This window comes from Lagenorhynchus albirostris, chromosome 8, assembly GCF_949774975.1.
Source record: "Lagenorhynchus albirostris chromosome 8, mLagAlb1.1, whole genome shotgun sequence".
Classification (NCBI taxonomy): Eukaryota; Metazoa; Chordata; class Mammalia; order Artiodactyla; family Delphinidae; genus Lagenorhynchus; species Lagenorhynchus albirostris.
This window is the reverse complement of record NC_083102.1, coordinates 47,498,400-47,516,261: the sequence shown is the minus strand read 5'-3', so window position 1 is coordinate 47,516,261 and position 17,862 is coordinate 47,498,400.

Below are 17,862 nucleotides of genomic sequence, written 5' to 3'. Positions count from 1 at the left end.
CAAGTACAAGTATATATAACTGATAAAAAATACAGAGAGGTGGAATGGGAAAGACGTGGAGAATACAGATTCTGGAGCAAGACTAGCTGGGTATGAATCCTGGCACTGCCACTTACCACCTGGGAGACCCCAGGCAAGTTACTTAACCTCTCTGGGCCTCACTTTCACCTCATCTGTAAAATGGAGCAATTACAGTACTTATCTCAAAGGACTGTTGAGAGGTTGAAACAAAGCACTTTGAACACCGGCTTACAGTTAGTGCTCTAAAAGTATTAACTTTTTAGTAAAAGCATTCTTTTTGTCTTCATTTCTTTCTTATCCCTTTCCTCCCCTTTTTCTTCTTCTTCTTTATCATCATCACCATCATCCACACTAAATAGTCAGGGCTGGCTACATAATTTGTAGGCGCAGTATACAATGAAATTTCAGGGTGTCTTGTCCAAAATCAAGAAAAAACTTTTTCCTTTCTTTTGTGGTCTCTCTCTCTCACCTCTCATGGTGTTTATTCGCTACCTAAAAACACACCTCCTTTCAAACACAAGGATTTTCCTGTGTTGAGTGCAGACCCTCACAAAGGCCTGGGGATCCTCCCTGTAACTTGGTGCACTCTAAGTGTGCCCCTAACTCTGACCCTCCTTGTGTTTGTGTCTAGCCTCCTGCCAGGGGTGAGGGCTGGCAGAGATCTCTGTGCAGGGGTGGAGGAGTGAGATGGCATACAGCCTTTTCTGGGGAGGCAGGGAGGTGGTGGGAGGAGGGACTACACATAAGCAGAGGCTCCAATCCCTGGCGAATACTTCATTGCCCCATTGGACTTCACTTACAAAGATAAAATTATTAAGAATTTTCAAGACAGTGATCACAGAGCATTAAAGCCCCAAGTGTGGGCTCCCTTGTGAACATGGGACCCTGTGTCACATGTCCATGAAGCTGGCCCTGAAAATAGCTAAAGAGATGTGAAATTACTTATCAGTCAATTAAAACCCCATTTTGATTATCAAGTGATTGGTTTAAGATGTGCAAACTGGAATTTGTTCCCAGTTTTGGTGAGGCCAACACAAAAGGGGTAAATCATTATATCCATTTGTGAAACTCATGGTGGAGGGAAAAAAAGTATACACACACACACACATATATATATATATATATATATATATATATATATATATATATATATATATATATAAAAACCAACTGGTCTACCCCAGAGATCTAGTTACAAAGTAACTTTTATAAAGATCTTTGTGCTCTCCTAACCAAAAGCATTAGGTCAGCGTTTTCCAAAGTGTGTTACATGAGAAAAGAGTTCTGCAGGGAAAAATTCGGTTACTGGGTAACACAAAATCAATTGAATTTAAAAATCAAATCATATCAGCACCACTTAGTTAATAGGACTAAATGTTTTCTTCCTGATTATTTACCTTATGTTTAACTCTTTTCTAATTATTACTGTTAGACTTTGGAAGGAGCAGAGAAACACAGAAAAAGAGAGCCCATTTAGCAAACAGATATCAACTTTCAGAATGAATTTATCTTGTAATTAAACTTGGCCTTCAGTTCTTCAACCAATGATCTGTTCTCTCACCTTCCATGGTTATCCACTCCCACGACCATACTCCTGACCCCCTCCTTCTGTCCTTTAGCTCACCTGCTTTAGTACTCACTAGCAGTTTATTGACCTTGTTGAGTTTTCCAAATCACTGACCATCACTTTCAATTACCTCCACTAGTGCCCTCATTTCCCTCCATATCCAGGTTAAATGCCATGTTTCAGCATTATGGACATTATTAATATCCTTAATTCTTGCATACTTATCCCCACCAAACATGGCTGGTAGAGCCTCAATCCTGGTTAAAACCATAAAAACCTACTCTGTGCTGGCACTTGGCTGGAGAAAAACTCACATCTGTGCTGACTGCTCTCACTTTAAACTCTTGGTCTCAAATCTCAAATGGACATTCAACAAAGCAGCAATCATATTCACTTCACTTTCCCACTCTCTAAAGTTACTATTTTATATGTTCTCCTCCTCACCCTCTCCCTATTCTTATCTTGTGACTCTGTCTCATTCTTCATTGGGAAAATAGAAACAGCCAGATAGGAATTCTCTTATTTTTTCCATCAGTTAATATATACATACTCTTTCCCTTCGCACCTTATATCATAATAAAGTGTCCTTGCTTCATCCTGTCAAAGACTGATTTGCACTTTGTAGCTGTCCCCTTACTTTTCAGTTAATTAACTCTTGCAAATATCTCTTCTCCTGTATCACTGCATCACAAATGTCCCTACTCTGTCTAGGGGATACACAACTAGAGCAAAAAACGTGCTCTAATATCTCCTGTCTAAACAACAAAATAAAAAACAAACCCTCCTCGACTCCATTTCTCTGCTCCCCTTCCTAGCAAATCTTAAAGAGTTGCCTATAACTGCTGTCTCTATATCCTTGTCTCACATTCTCTGTGTAACGCATTCCAGTTGGGTTTCTGTCCCCATTTCTCCTACTGAGACTGCTCTTGTCAAGGGCACCATTACTTTCATGTTACCAAATCCAGTGGTCTTACATTATATGACAGCTCTTAATTTTTTAAATCCCTTAAAAAAAATCTTGACTTCTAAGATGCCACATACTCCTCGTCTTCCTCCTACCTTACTGGCTATTCCTTCTCTGTCTCCTTTGCTGGTTCCTCTTCCCTGCTAGATAGATGATCTTTAGGGGCTGGAGGTTTCTGGAGCACATTCTTGGGTCCTCTTTTAATACCAAGCAATATATTTTTTTTTCCTGTGGGTGATCTCATCTAACTTTAAGGTCTTCAATATAACCTGCACACCAGTGACTACCAAATCTGTGTCAGTAGCTCTGACCTTTGCTTAGAATTTCAGATTTTCTATAGCCAACTGTCCACATGACATCATCACATGGATGTTGGATAAGGAGCTCAAACTTACCATGTCTATTGGAACAGAACTGTTGATATTTTTCTTACCCCCCAAATCTGTTTCTCTCCAAATCATCCCAAGTCAGCCCTGATATCCACTTAGCTACTGAAGCCAAAAATCTAGGAATTATCTTGATTTTCTCTTTTCTTTACTATTCCGTGTCAAATCTATCAGCAAACTGTCAACACTTCCTTCAGAATACATTCTTAACCTGCCCACTTTTTCCACTTCCAATACCACCACTCTACCACATGCCATCATCCTCTCTAGACTGAACAATTGCAATAACTTCCCAATTAATTTTTTTGCCTCCACTCTTAAACCATTATAATCCTTTCCCTACACAGAAGCCAGAGAAATGTCTTAAAAAAAAATCTAAACCAGAGCATGCTTAAAACATTCCAAAGGCTTCATATGACACTGGGAGCAAAACGCAAAATTCTTGTGTTGGTTATAAATTTTACCTGCTCTAGACCCTGTCAATGCCTCCATTTATCTCCTATATCTCTTCATGTGCACACTATGCATACCTCAGCCATGCTGCCCTTCTTTGCTTCTCAAACATGCCAAGGTCACCTTAGCCAAGGAACCCTTGTCCTAGTTGTTCCCACTGCCTGGAATTCTCATGACTCTTCTCATTCAGTGGCTTCTTCTTCTCATTCAGTGGCTTCTTCTTCTCATTCAGATATTGGCTCAAATAGCACGCTTGTTATTTATATCACTGTGGAATCATGAATTCCTATCTTATTCAATGTGTTATAACCAATTACCAGCATTATTTATTTTCCTGCTCAAATTGTTCCAGACTTGGACATTTAAGGGTCCCTTCAAGTTGCTTCCTGTGTCCTTTTGAGGTGTCTCTGTTATTCTTTGAGTACTTTATTATGTTCTGGCACAAAAAGACGTTTCAGGTTCATTTTATACTTTCTCTGGAATCAGCCATTTCTTCAAGGAACTTTGATTCCTTTTAGTGGAGAATGGTATTTAATAACCAAGATATGGGCTCTAGAAGTGCTCATTGTTATGGAGTATTATTATTTTTAAGACCTTCTCTGTAGACAGAACTAGCAAACATGTTATCTATTTATCTATCATCTACTTATCGATCTAATCATGAGTTCACACTGATACCCACAATTCCAGTATAACACTACATACTTTATTCTAGCCAATTCCCTTTCTATATTTGTAGTTCTCTTTTCCAACAGTGAGAAACCCATTATCTTTGATACATTTATTTGCTCAACCCCACTGTATGTAGCCAATCTCCTGGCACACAGGCTGTCTCCTTGGCCACACTAAGGTCCATGCAAGTTGAGACTCCATGCTCCCAGCCCTAGTGTTGTTCCAAATTAACCCCTTATAACTTTCCGGTAGGTATTCATTTATTCAGTCATTCTTTCATCTGCTCATCTAGCAAATGTTTACTGAGTATGTAGCCTATGTCAGGAACAAAGCTGAATGCTGTGGATACACCAATGACCAACGTAGCCAGAATATCTGACCTCATGGTTATTACCCTAGACCATATGTCTCTGCTCTAGCCTTTTTTTTTTTTTTCGCGGTACGCGGGCCTCTCACTGTTGTGGCCTCTCCCGTTGCGGAGCACAGGCTCCGGACGCGCAGACTCAGCGGCCATGGCTCACGGGCCCAGCCGCTCCATGGCATGTGGGATCTTCCCGGACCGGGGCACGAACCCGTGTCCCCTGCATCTCAACCACTGCGCCACCAGGGAAGCCCCCATTTTTTTTTTTAAATAATTTATTTTTGGCTGTGTTGGGTCTTCGTTGCTGCGCACAGGCTTTCTATAGTTGTGGTGAGCGGGGGCTACTCTTCATTGTGGTGTGCAGGCTTCTCATTGCGGTGGCTTCTCTTGTTGCAGAGCACAGGCTCTAGGTGCACAGGCTTCAGTAGTTGTGGCTCGCGGGCTCTAGGGTGCAGGCTCAGTAGCTGTGGCACATGAGTTTAGTTGCTCCGCAGCATGTGGGATCTTCCCAGACCAGGGCTCAAACCCACGTCCCCTGAATTGTCAGGCGGATTCTTAACCACTGCACCACCAGGGAAGTCTTATATATTTGTTTTTATTAAACTTTAAAGTTTGTTGTACCTAAGTGTATCTACATACCTATGTTATGCATAATTCTTATTCTAGAATTAGGGCTCAGTCACTCTTCACATACCCTTTTGCAGTCTCCATGCAGTCCCAAGTTAAAGAATGTTCTAGGTAGATATATGTGGATAAACATGTAGATGCCTTATTTGGTAGTCTTTATCTGACTCTGATTCTCAAACACAGAGTAGGCATAACCACATAAGTAATGCTTATTTCTCTCTGGTATGTTATGTGTTAACCATACCCATTTTGGCTCCAGGAAATGTTTCAAATCTGTAAATCTGCATTTTGTCATGTATCTCAGAGTGACTTAATGACCTGATTCATTATATTATAATAAAACACAATGGGCTCTTCTAAAGGAAATGAAATTAAATATATGGCCCTAATACTCATCTGCAAGTCAGCAGTGTCCCTTGAACACAGTAGGTTTTTGATAACAACTGGTTACTTTAATTAAAAGTTTTATATATATATATATATGTAATGTACTGCTGTAGTACGTATTGATTAAGACACATTAAGAGTTATTTCTCCTTCGTCTCCTTTCCTACTTCTCTCACACTTCGGCATTTCTGTTCCCTTTGTAAACCAACCTTTTGAGAGCTTTTCATTTTTTCTTTCATTTTCTAATTTTCTGTGGCCACATATCCAGCTGAAGAGTCTTGGCAAAAACATGCTTCCAGTTTTTAACATCTGTAAATACAGGTTTTCAGAATTTCACTGGAATAATTTTTACACCTCCCCCTGAGAGAGAAAATGCTAACACAGATATTAGAAATTGTTTAAGAGGCCTGATTTGTGGAAGATGGCTTCTTAGGGACTCAATTTGGGGATAAATGAGTTACTTTGTATTCCATTTCCTTTTTTAAAAAAAGACAAGTCTGGTTTTGTTCAGACCCCTTATTACATTTAGCTTCTGTTCTCATAATCCATCAAAATTACCAGCTGAAAGATCAAAAAATAAAAATAAGCGTTCCTGTTTTGAAGCATACTGTTTAAATAAATGCAACACTCCTCAAACATGTGGACCTATGTCCTATCTGCTTCTTGGATTTCCTGCAAAGTAGAGTCAGTTGTCTGCTATATCCAGTGAACTCTGAGGAGTAGATGAGAGCAAGCCACTTTTTTTTGGATGGCAACTTTCTGTAACTGTATTCAATCTAAGCCTGAAGTCCTCATTGGTTTCAGCTTCCCTTTTTAGTAAAATTCAATTTATAAACTTTATTTTCATTACATGTCATGCCTATGGTTGTTGGCCACAAAAAAGGAACTAAGAAACACAAAACAATTGAGACAGATAAAAGGTTATAACTGTGTCTCCACTGTCATTTTTGGTGAGGTACAGACCTCACTTTCAAATAGTTTCAAATATCCTCGGCAAGAGAAAAGCCTTCAACCAAGGTAGGAGACTGCCTAACTGCTGTGTATTTTCAAGGTGTGGCTGGGTTTCCACCTGGCTTTTTTTCTTTTGAATTAAGATGCCCTTACTGCCAAAAGGCTCTTAAATGCTCATTTGTAATGACGATAACAGTAAGATTTGCTGAGCACTATTGTCTGTACAGATTCTTCCAAGCTGAGACAGAGTCCTTCTAAACGTACCGTATATACTACCAGCAGAGACTCTGCTTTTGGAAGTGCTTCTCAAACTATCAAAATTAATCCCTTGGGAGAGAATGCTTAAAATGCAGATCTAGGCCACCACCAGAGATTTGATTTGCATGTTAGGATGGGGCTCAGGAATGTGCATTTCTCACAGGCTCCTGGTATAATTCTGTTGTGATGGACCATACTCTGAAGAACACTGTTTAGGGTATTGAGGGAACTCTTGGCTGTCACCATATCGTCGCATTTTTATGCGACGAATAACATTTCTGGAAAGCTATATATGCAAACACATTTTTGGTGAAGCCACCAGAATTCTGTCTGTGACTGACCCTGTTCTTTCTGAGAGGCATTACTGATTTGACGTCTGTAAACAGCAACCAAATATAACCAGTGAAGCTCTCTGTTCGAAGGAATATCTTAGTGGTTTATTTTGTAAGGTCAGGAATACATTTCTTATGTGAATACATGATCATCCTCTAATGGATTAATATGGATTAGCATATGGAAGGTTTCTCACAGAAAGGGAGCAATCATTCTCATATCACAAAACAATGACAACTGCCGGAATCTATTAGCTGAAATCACTTATGTCCCCTTTTCCTGCGTTATTTTCTGTTCTTCATCATAGCTATGGTTATAGTTGTGCTGCTAACGGGGTCACAGGCTGGGGTGGGGGCTCTGTTCGTGGTTTGAGGTTGAGGTTTCTGGTTTCCAGAAGCCTCAGTCTACAGGGAGTTCACCCTCATACTGGCCTTCCAGCCACAAGATGGGGTGACACTGGGGAGAAGTGTCTTTGAATTGGGGCTGTTGATTCTCAAGCTGGCTCTGGGCCCGAGGCTCCTGTGCTCAGAAAAAAAACCCAGCTTCAAATTTTAAACATTCATAAAAATCAGAATGGTGATATTTTTGACCTGCTGCCAACTTGTTTAACCTCTTTCTTCCTTTTTTTTTTTCTTTTTTAAATCAAATTGCTGGAATATGGTGTGTGAGATTTTAGAGCCAACGTTTTTTTTTTCTCCTGTTGGAAAAAAGTTCCCCAAGTGAGAAATTTTGTCAGGTTTTAGCCATGAAAGGGTGCAGCTCTTTCTTTGTCAATGATAAAACTGCAATTCTCCACGCATAATGTAACGATTTATGCCCTTGGCATCTTACAGTGTAACAGGGCCGAGGCGCATAAATTCTCCTCAGGTTAAAACAGGAGTAGACCTCACAACTTTGGCTGTGCCATCCCATGTGGCTCTAGTCGGAGAAGTAAAACCAAACCAAACACATTCAATAAGAGCAGATGCTTAAGTACTTTTTAAACCGATGGCTTTGTGGAGCTGTTTTCGCTTAAGGAGAGAATAATCTGAAACACCTTTTCCACCAGCTCATCCACTTGGGCAGCAGCTAAGCAGCTCCATGGGGCCTCTCCTGCTCTCGGTGCCTGCAAGGTTAGGTCCAGTGAAGGGCGAGCGTGGCCCAAGCCGCCCTCACTTGGCCACAGGTTTCAGAGGACATCTGCAAATCATTGTGTAAAACCAAAAAGTACAAATTCACCACAGCCTGACTCTCTTGAGTTGAGTCTGATGTTTCCTGTTTTGAAGGTTTCCTTGGTATCTTACACATCCACTGTGAAACACCAGCTGCTTTAAGTGACTTGAATTTACAGACCCTTTGATCAATTATCTTACCCAGTTTCTGATTAATTGAGAGGAGGGTTGAGCCATCCCCTTATGTAAATATAAGACTTAATTTTAAAAAATCCAGTCTTTTAAGCAAGTGCTATAGACAGAGACTTGCCTTTGTTTTTCTTATTTAATTTGCTTCAGCAGCAGGGTCTTTTCTCTCTAAGGATATTAACCCCCCCCACCCCCACTCCAGTGTTTCACAGCTAAAGCAAATGGGAAATGTTGCCAATGGCAGATTGAAAGCAACAGTGTGCCTTATCTCAGATTCTCACTCTTTGCTAATTCATTGAATTTGTAGCGTCCTTAGGATTTTTTCAAAATAGAGTAGGGAAAGTGAAGTAGCAAAAGAAAAGAAACAACCTCAGACTGAGCTAGGTCTCCCAGCTGAAGGGCAAGTTGAAAGCAACAGAACCTGTTTTCATTAGGCTGCTGTATTTTCCTTCTTGGTAGAAATTTTAAAGTGATGGTTAGGGCTTACGTTTGGTCATTGACATTCAGACTTGCAATAATTAGACTTGGTTTGTCTAGAAGCCAAAGCAGCTGAGCAAATACCCAACTGGGTTCATGGTATTGTGATATTTCTTTGTCATGTACTGATGAAGCTTAGCAAATATTTCTATACTAGTCCTGACATTTATCAAATGAAAATCCTCACTTAGCCACTACTTTAGTACTTCCAAGGATACAGTACTTACTATCGTGGGGCAGCCCTAGTTCACTACTAGTCAGTTTTGTTTGTAGAATGCTTCTCCACATTAATGAGGCCAAATTTGTCTCCCTAAAGCCTCATCCATTTGTTCAATTAATGAATTAACAGTTACTGAGTACTCTATCTACACGTTGATGGCCATGAGATAGTCTTTGGTTTTGTGGAAGCTCTGGTCTAGTTCAATATTTCTCAACTTTTTTTTCATTATTATTCCCTTAAGAAGCCTTTTTAAGACATTTTTCCCTTACTGCCATCCCCTCATGAAATTTTAATGTCATAGAAACACTGTATGTCTGATTATATACTATATGTATATTTGTGTTTTTACAAGTTTTTTCTTTTTTCTTTTTTTTTTTTGCTCTTCAAGAATGAATTTCTGCCCCTTGAGGGGAACAGCACCCCTACGAAGAATGCATAGTCTGGTAGCAACTGCAGATATATGAGCAAATAGCTAAATCCCGATATATCCACCAGAGCACCCGCTCCTCTACCTTATTCTCTGCCCTCTCTGGCACCCACACCTTGCACAGACTTCTAGAAAGACTGTACATTTCAAGTATTTGTTTAACCATTTCTAGTGGGCTCAATGACTGCTCCACACCCGTCACCCCCAAACAGATATGTCTACCAGGAACCAGTGAATGTAACCTTAGTTGGAAAAAAGGGTCTTTGCAGATGTAATTAAGTTAAGGATTTCAGGATGAGATCATCCTGGATTATTTGGATGGGCACTAAATCCAATGATAAGTGTCCTTAGTAGAGAACAGACTTGAGGGCACGGGGGGGGGAAGGGTAAGCTGGGACAAAGTGAGAGAGTAGCACTGACGTATATATACTACCAAGTGTAAAATAGATAGCTAGTGGGAAGCAGTCGCATGGCACAGGGAGATCAGCTCGGTGCTTTGTGACTACCTAGAGGGGTGGGATAGGGAGAGTGGGATAGGGAGAGTGGGATAGGGAGACGCAAGAGGGAGGAGATATGGGGATATCTGTATATGTATAGCTGATTCACTTTGTTATACAGCAGAAACGAACACACCATTGTAAAGCAATTATACTCCAATAAAGATGTGGGGGGAAAAAAAAAAGAGAAAGGCAGAGGGAAATTTGGCACAGACGCAGAAAAGCAGGCCATGTGAGATGGAGACAGAGACTGGAGTGATATGGCTACAAACCAAGGAATGCCAACAGCCACCAGAAGCTGGGAGACATTCTTCCCTGGAGCCTCTGCAGTGGAGAAGGCCTGGCCAAAACCTTGATTTCAGACTTCTGGCCTTTAGAACTGTGAGAGGGTAAATTTCTGTTGTTTGTAGCCACCAAGATTATAGTAATTTGTTGTGACAGCCACAGGAAACAAATAAGCCATCTCTCCTCCTCCTAGAGGCATACACACAGTCTTGTTCATCTGTGTGGTCCTAGTGCATAGCCTGGTGACTGACACATTGCACGGTAGGAACAGTGAGTGGGAAGCAACTCTAAGCTTACTGCTTCCTCTGCCAGATGGGAGCAGCTGAGGCCTACAGCCAGGTACTCCTTCCATTCCTCCTGCTCTCCCCAGCAATCTTCTCCTGTGTAGGCTAAACAGTCCTATCTTACATTTTCTTGTTTAGAAACATGCATTTTAAAAATGTTAAAAAACATAGATACACATAACTTTATATAAACTGGATTATATTATACAGGTTCTCCTGTAACCTGTTTTTTCTTCTCGTTAAATAACGTTATGGGCATCTCTCCATGTCAATAAATGTAGCTAAACATGTGTGGATTAATATAACTTATTTAACCAGTCTCCTACTGATGGATGCTAATATCTCTCTTAAAATGGAATAGCCATTTTGACATAGGTACTGTAAATCATGCCATATCAATAGAATGGAACTGTTACTGCTTTTGACTTGAATACTACACTTATTCTAATGTGGCAAATGGTTTCATGAGCTTTGTGACCTAGTTGCTACCTTTTTTTTTTTTTGATAGCATATTGCTATCTTCTTTTGACCCTGTGGTGAATTAAAATCCCTATATCTTTTAACCTGAATAGTTCTGAAGTAAAGGGCTCCTAAATTTGTGTTTGAGCAATTGATTACATATATTTAAAAACAATCCACGTGGGAGTTTTACATACACTTAGTCATAGTTTAGGCATGGTCTTGTTTCTGCTTTTAAACTGAACTCTATGTCATAAACATTTTTTTTCATACACTATTGACTTTTCTTTAAACTTTTAAGATTTTATATTTATTTCTGTTTATTATTGGGAAAAATGGATTTTCTCCCCTCATTTCAGCCCACTGAGATAATTCTGGAGCTACACTTTGTGCTCCATTATACAAGTCATTCACACCTAATAAGCAGGTACAGGCACACCTCAGATATTTGGGATTCAGTTCCACATCACCACAATAAAGCAAATATCACAATGAATTGAGTCACATGAATTTTTTGGTTTCCCAATGCATATAAAAGTTATGTTTACACTATACTGTATCTATCAAGTGTGCAATAGCAGTATGTCTTATAAAACCATGTACATAACTTAATTTTAAAATATTTTATTGCTAAAAAATGCTAACCATCATGGGAGCCTTCAACAAATCATGAGAGTAACATCAAAGATCACTGATCACAGATCACAATAATGAAGAAGTTTGAAATATTGCAAGAATTACCAAAATGTGATATAGAGATATAAAGTGAACAAATACTGTTGGAAAAATGGCACTGATAGGCCTCCTTGACACAGGGTTGCCACAAAACTTCACTTTGTAAAAATGCAATACTCTGAAGTACAATAAAATGAGGTATGCCCATATTTCAGTTTTTCCTCTGTGTTAGGGACTGCAGTGTCGAGCAGTACTAGGTGCAAGAGGGAACTCTGACTCTTACATCAAAAGGCTCCCCTCCTGGTTGATATTAAACTCCTAGTGGACATCCTGTCTTCCATTATTCTCCTCCCATACAATACCTCTATCAGATTGTACTGGCTTTTGTCTTGGCCCATTCAGGACAGGCCTTGCGCCTCTTTGTCCTGCTTTCCCTATAATACCTAGTACAGTGCCTGGTGTTCAACATAAGAGGTGCCGATTAACATTTGTTGTTTTAAATTGAAATGTCCCCAAGAATATAATGAATTCAATGTGGTGGATCCACATAGCCTCCCAGCAATCAGCATTTTCTTTTGCACTTGCTCATTAATCATCTATTCAATAATCCATTTCTGGAATTCACAAGGGATCGATGCCAAGCTCACTGGATTATATCCCCCTTTACCACTTTCTTGAAAGTCAGGACCTGGGAAAGCTTTGTGCAGGAAGTGGGGCTTCAAGTTGGTGTTGATGGACAGGTATGATATGAGTAAAGAGAAGGAGAGGCCTTTTGGAAACCAGAAATCTCTTTGTAGTAAATGTGGTTGGAAGACAGAGCTGTTCACAGATACAGAGAATAGTTTTATGTTAGTGAAATCTTGGTTAAGTGAGCACTATGATAACCCTGAAAAAGAGAATGTGGTGTTGGAAGCAGAGAATGGCCTATGCCCTCAGGCACATAGATGGAGAGGCAGGGAAGCCAGGCTGTTCTCTGCTTCCTATACCACATTCCCTTTCCAAGGCTGTTCTGGTGCTTGCTTAGCCAAGATTTCACTAATTCCATCATCTTTATAAATGTAAAACCTCAAATACATAAAAATATACTTATTGGGCTTCCCTGGTGGTGCAGTGGTTGAGAATCTGCCTGCCGATGCAGGGGACATGGTTCAAGCCCTGATCCGGGAGGATCCCACATGCCACGGTGCTCCGCAACGGGAGAGGCCGCGATAGTGAGAGGCCCGTGCACCGCGATGAAGAGTGGCCCCCGCTTGCCACAACTAGAGAAAGCCCTCGCACAGAAACGAAGACCCAACACAGCAAAAATAAATAAACTCCTACCCCCAACATCTTCAAAAAAAAAAAAAATATATATATATATATATATACACACACACACACACTTACTATCACCATACTTGTGTCCTATTTGATTTCTAGATATGGCTGTGGTGCCCAGCCACAGTGTGAAAGGACAGGAGGGGGTGAGTAGGAAGACCAAAGTGGTACAGAAGCCCCTTTTTGTCATGAGTTGGGAATGGTTAAGAAAGTAACTATTTGGGATATAAACCTCATTGATTCAGGCTAATTAGTGGTAATATAAGTAGAAGTGCAAAGTCTGAATTATTGAATACTTAGGAAAAGAAAGGCAAGTTGTAGGTGTTGAGTAACTCTAACAAATGCTTGCATCTACAACGTTCCTCATAATACAGCATTGCAGGTGCTGAGTTTAAATGGCAAGATCACAAAATTTAAGATTTCTTGATTTTCAAACTTCTATAAAGTTGTAAGTGCCAAAAAAGAGCCGCTTATTACTGTTAATACCATCCCATGTATATCTGCAACCCCTCCCTCTGTCCTACCTCCTGCCAAGCTTGTGAGGCCTTAAAAGTCACAGGTTACAGAAAGAACAAAACAATATCTGGGTTTCAGTTGTCACTTTTGAGATCACACTGAGCTCTCTACGTAACTTGAATAACAGGGTTTGTTGTGATGCGGGTCAAGTGATGCTGGAAGGAGGTAGGCCTGGTCTCAACTCACCCTTTAGAGCAGGGCAGGCCCTTCGTAAAGGGAGGTGCTGGGAGGTACCCTGTTAATTGCAGAGGCTCAGCCCAGTAGGTGAAACAGGCACACACAGTGGTTCAAGGGAGCAGGTGATAGCAATAGCCTGTCTTGAATTGGGCAGATGCTCAGCATGGGGCCAATGGGGAGGTGAAGGAGTTGCTTATTGGGAGGGTGGGAACTGCTGATGTGCCATGCAGATCCAGCAACTGACCAGGGGCTCATGGAGCAGTGGTACAGCTTGACCTTCAGTGGAAGACAGACCATCTCAGCATGCTGCCCCGAGCAGAAGCCCAGCCCTACAAACTGCAGAGATAGGGGTGGGTTAAGGTGGGACCTTTGTTCAACTCAAGATTTAGATACAGACGGGGGGCTCTGTAGGAATGTGTATCACAGGGTGAGTTCCCCAGGAAGCAGATTCTGAGATTCAAATCAGCATACAGGAGGTATATTTGGGAATGCTTTTGGGATCAACATCGGTGGAAGGATGAGATGGAAATCAGAATTGAATACAGAGAAAGGTTAGCTGAGATGCTGTCCCAGCAAAGGCCTTGACTGACCTCATGGGTAAACTTGGGAGAACTCAGCATTGCCCTGGGCTGGACGGAGAGACCCGAGGGGGTCAGGCCCTTATACTCCCAAATTGATCAGTCACTAGGTGCCGGCTGCCACTGGAAGGAGGTGTGGCTTTGGGCCAGACACTTTTCTTCAACAGAAGCAATTCTCAGAAATGGCTAACAGCTGAGGGCCATCTTCTGGCTGTACTCCCAGCAGCTGGAGGAATAAGTCCTTCCTTCCTGAAAGAGGATCTGGGGAGCACATCAGAATATCCACCTCAGTAAGTTACAGCCTGGGGGACAAGAGTGTCCAGTAGCCATGAATGATAGAATGGGGATATTAGAACTTTGATCAACATGAGAGGGAAGACATAATATTATATTAAATCTCACTGGATTGAGCCTGATGGGAGGGGAGGCTAGAGTGAGGGAGGGGTTATGAAAGATGGGAGGAATTGTCCATTACTATTTGCATACTTCCTCTCTCTGAACCCAGTTGCTCTGGGCCCTGGGGTGGGATGTGGAGGAGGGGAGGGCGATGGTGGGAGTTCACACAGGTTAAGGGCTTGATGATCCCAGCTATGAGAAGCTGAGGAAGACAGAGATGGGGAAATAAAAGGACTCTGTGGATATCTATGGGACATTTCTCCGTTCATTCTAGCAAATCTTGTACGTCATGACCCTGGGGCTTATAATGCCATAAAAATGTTCAAATAGTCAAATCCAGTCACCACGTACAAACACGCAATTTTAATTTTAAGAAATATTTGTCAAGGCATTGATGCAATTCTGTTCCTTAGGCCTAAATTAATATTCTTTTATTGTGAGATTTCCATTGTGTTGTTCCAGCCATTTTGTGTTTCAAGACCAGAGCAGGAGATTTTTTTATTAATTAATTTATTTTTAGAGAGACTCATCCCTTTTCTGCACAGCTCAAAGTGGTCTTCGATTTAACACCACTTGGAAGGCAGGAAGGAGGGAAAAATTGTTTAGATTGAGTCCAAGAATAGAAAATTGTTATACCAAAAAAACTTTCCCCTTTAAAAAAATGAAGTGAGTAAGCAGTGGGGAACTCACATTAGAGCATGTTTCAATGTCAGTGTTTAATGTGTCACAACATTTGGCTCATCTTGGCAAATCATGAAATTTTTCTAATTCCTAAGGTATCATTAAACAGCTGTTGTTTTTTTTCTAAATAATATTAACTCTGCCCCCTCCCCAACCAGGATTGTCTAGGTTTCAATAGCCTAGATTTTCAGTGCAATGGTGTCAATTTCACTTTGGAATCCTTTCACAGATTATGGATGTCCACTTCTCATGCGGGGGTATGAACATGCAAGAAATGGTCAAGAGTTTGCTGTTCGTGAAAAGATTCAGCTGTAGTGGCATCTGGACAACACACTTTCAAAACGGGGTTATTTCATAATTGCATCGGCTCTGTCCAAGAAAAGAGAACACATTCAAATTCCCTGTAATTCAAACCATTTGTTACCGGAGCTCTCTGTCCTGAGCTAGAGAGGACTGGTATCCTTGAGAGATTGTTGTGTTCCAAACTGTCCACGTCCCCTTGGCTTGAAAATTTCATTTTGGACTTGGTGCTGTGACCAGGGAAGTTGTATGAAGAGATGCTTTCCAGGTGAGAACAATGAAATGCTGCCCTTGGTTGGGCACGGACTATGTCTATGTGCTGAGATTTGTGTGTAATTCATCCAAACACTCCCATTGGTCAATCCAGAGGTTTGGTGCTCATAGGATCACCAGTTATTTGTGTGGCTTCTTACTCCACACGGGCAGAAGCCAGAGGTGGCAGGACGCAGAGTGACTTAGGGAGAAAAACATAGGGCTTGGGGGCCCAAAGAAAACTAGGTCTGCGTCTCATCGCTGGGCACATTCCTAGCCTTAAGCAAGCCATTTAACTTCTCTGAACATCAGCTTCCTTGTTTATAAGATGATCACACACACACACTCACACACACACTCACTCACTCACGCACTCACCTTACATGATGGTGATGAGAATTAGAGATAATATATCTAAGATGCTCAGCATACTACCTGGCTCATAGTGGATACCCAATACTTGGAAGTTATTATAATTGTTAGCTATTACTAAATAAAGTCTATGAAAAGGCTCTTTCTGTATAATCTAAATCCCCATTATGCTCGTCTTATGCCCAATCTGGCAGTAAAAGAGGGCTTGCTGACAGCATCCATCTTTCCATTCACAAGACACATGAAATATATGGCCTTCTTCCTAATGGTTTCCCAAAGGTCTGCTAGGTTTCCTGGCAATGAGTCAGCAATTCAAGCTGGTCCAGGTACAGAACAAAATTGTGCCAATAGCCACATTCCATGCACAGAACACTCCCCAACTGGGCCATACACGCGGCGGCCGTGTGTGCCAGCCTCTCGGGCCTGGCTCACCAGGCAGCTGCATAAATTGCTTCGAACATGAGGTTATTTATGGCATAACCAACCCTGCCTTTGGCCTAGCTCTTGTTCTCATTTCTTAAATGATGGTATTAGTGCTGGGGTAAGACACGCAACGTAGGAAACTGAATTCCACAGACAAACGTTGCCAGGTGCAGACTTACCAACTCCGACTGCGCTGGACCTTGTCAGTTTATTGTTGGCTCCGCAATTCCACGCTCCAGGGTGGCAAGAACTGCCCTAAGTGAAGACAGTCCACAGCACATCAGTGACAGCTAGGCAGAGAGCAACAGTCTGATTTTTCTGTAATTCTGAATTTGTGAGTGCTCTCAGCAGGGTATTCTGACAGTGATTATAACCTTAGAAGTAAAGTTAAAAGAAAATATATGTAAAAGAGTACCTAGGACTCTTTTATATATATTTCCAATTTTTGCCTCTTACCTCACCCTTTATCTGAAGAAACTTAAGATAGATGGAATGGTCTTTTATTCTTACCTTTCCCTAATTTTCAAGCCAAATTAACAACATATTGGAACCACACTTAAAATGTAATGAGTTTTACAGATTTTTATGATCCAAATTCTCCCCATCCCTAGTCAATCTAGTGCCCTTTTGTGGTGGGAAAAGGTACAGATGGGTGTAAGCCTTGGCACTGATTTTAGGAGAGAGGGCCGGTATGAGAGGTGTGAACTTTTATAATTTTGCTTTTGCTCCAAGTCCTTATGCCCTATGAACCAGCTGAGAAAGTAGGCCCATAATTGGCCCAGTGGGACTTAAATTTTTTTTAAAGCTGTGTCAGTGTGAATGGTCATCTGCTTCATCAGGGACTATAGCTCCAGAGATGTAGGGGCACCAGGAGATGATGGGATTGTGACCAAGTCCCTTTTTACTTTGACACCTGCATTTGTACCTTATTCAATCATTCATTCAATCAAAGAAATATCTGTTCAAATATTTATTCACATTCTACTATATGACACACACTGTGCCAAATGCTGGAGAAATAACTGAATTTTGTTTCCTGTGTGGTAGCTCTGGGGAAAGGGTGCTGTGATGCCCACCAAAAAACCGTCAATTCTTATTTTATTTGCAGGTGAATTACTTAATGAAATTATTGCTGTTGGTTCTAGTCAAGGCCTTTTAAATCATATACTGGGTGTTATATAGAAGCAATTAGAGAGGAAAGTTAAC